Raw genomic sequence first — 1,235 nt, 5'->3', positions numbered from 1 at the left:
CACCTGTACTCTCCTTATGAATGCAGCCACTCCTCTCTACGACCATCCATGGGCATGGATAACCCAAAAAGCCACAGTAACCGTACAGGTGCACATGGCTTTAGCTTTAAACATCTATGGCCTTTAGTCACCAAGTTCCCATCCAAGTGTCACAGCAACACACAATTCTGTGCATTTGAATTGATCTCACTGTCAGATTCTTCTACCGGTGAAAATCTGAATAAATAGTTAGCAGCAGATGCTACTTATGCAGTGCTTTACTACCTTCCTAGGAGGCTTGCTTTAAATTCACAGTCCCATTCCCCAATAGACACACACATTCACACATTGCTAAATATTGGCGCCAACCTTAAACGACCAGGACAAAAACAGGATTTAATGTCTTGCCCAAGGACCCTTGGACACATGGGAAGGCATGGTGGAAATGAGCCTGTTATTTTTGTCTTCATTTTGGTGTCACTTTCAGACTCAGTAAAGACAGCTGTTGTGATAGAGTCTTCTTCTTGAAGGTTGGTTTTCTTGTCTCACACCTTGGTGTACCAAGATCTCTATGGTGTTTTCTGTGTGGTTATTGAAGCCAGTTTCTACCCACATGCCGCTGTTAGGCTGATACTAAGTAAAGAGAGAATGGAACAATGTTTTTGACTAAAAGGGGCAAAAGTATTGTGAATGAAAGACCAGAGTGGTCACCTGCTGTGATTGTGATGTGAAAATGTGTCTCTCCTATATGTGTGTATGAAGACAACAAACTTAGCATTTCTACTGTTCATGAGGTCCAACTGTGTTCTGACAAAAAAGCCCTGGAGAGCAACAAAGACTAGAACTATGACCACCATCCCTTCTCAGCTGTGATCGTATAGTGGTTAGTACTCTGCGTTGTGGCCGCAGCAACCCCGGTTCGAATCCGGGTCACAGCAAGATGTTCAGAAATTCAGAATAATCCCTTTCTGTAAACTTACAAGATTTTATCATGAACCCCTTCAAAGCTGTAAAACTTTACATCTTCTTGGAGCAAAAACACATCCAAGATGCCAGAACTTGGCTGTCTGGACTCCACATGCCCAACAGCTTCAGTCTGTTGGACAACACTTCCGCAACTTCAAAATGCTTTGGAACTTCAATTAAACTGTCATTATTTTGGATTCCTTCATGTACACTAAACAACGAGAATTTCAATGTCTATTACGTCACGCCTGTCCAAGGGCGGAGTGAGTTATTACTTGTCCCTGACGGCC

The 1,235-nt window shown here is 42.8% G+C and overlaps 1 non-coding gene across 1 annotated transcript; it reads left to right on the top strand.

The window, feature by feature from the left end:
* The first annotated feature begins 845 nt into the window (after window positions 1–845).
* trnah-gug (transfer RNA histidin (anticodon GUG)) lies at window positions 846–917 on the top strand. Its single transcript has one exon. It is a non-coding gene; the product is annotated as a tRNA-His (tRNA).
* Window positions 918–1,235: the final 318 nt, after the last annotated feature.

This window comes from Oryzias latipes, chromosome 2, assembly GCF_053564925.1.
Source record: "Oryzias latipes strain Hd-rR chromosome 2, Olatipes_Hd-rR_3.1".
In the NCBI taxonomy this organism is placed as follows: Eukaryota; Metazoa; Chordata; class Actinopteri; order Beloniformes; family Adrianichthyidae; genus Oryzias; species Oryzias latipes.
This window is presented reverse-complemented; position numbering and strand designations above follow the sequence as displayed.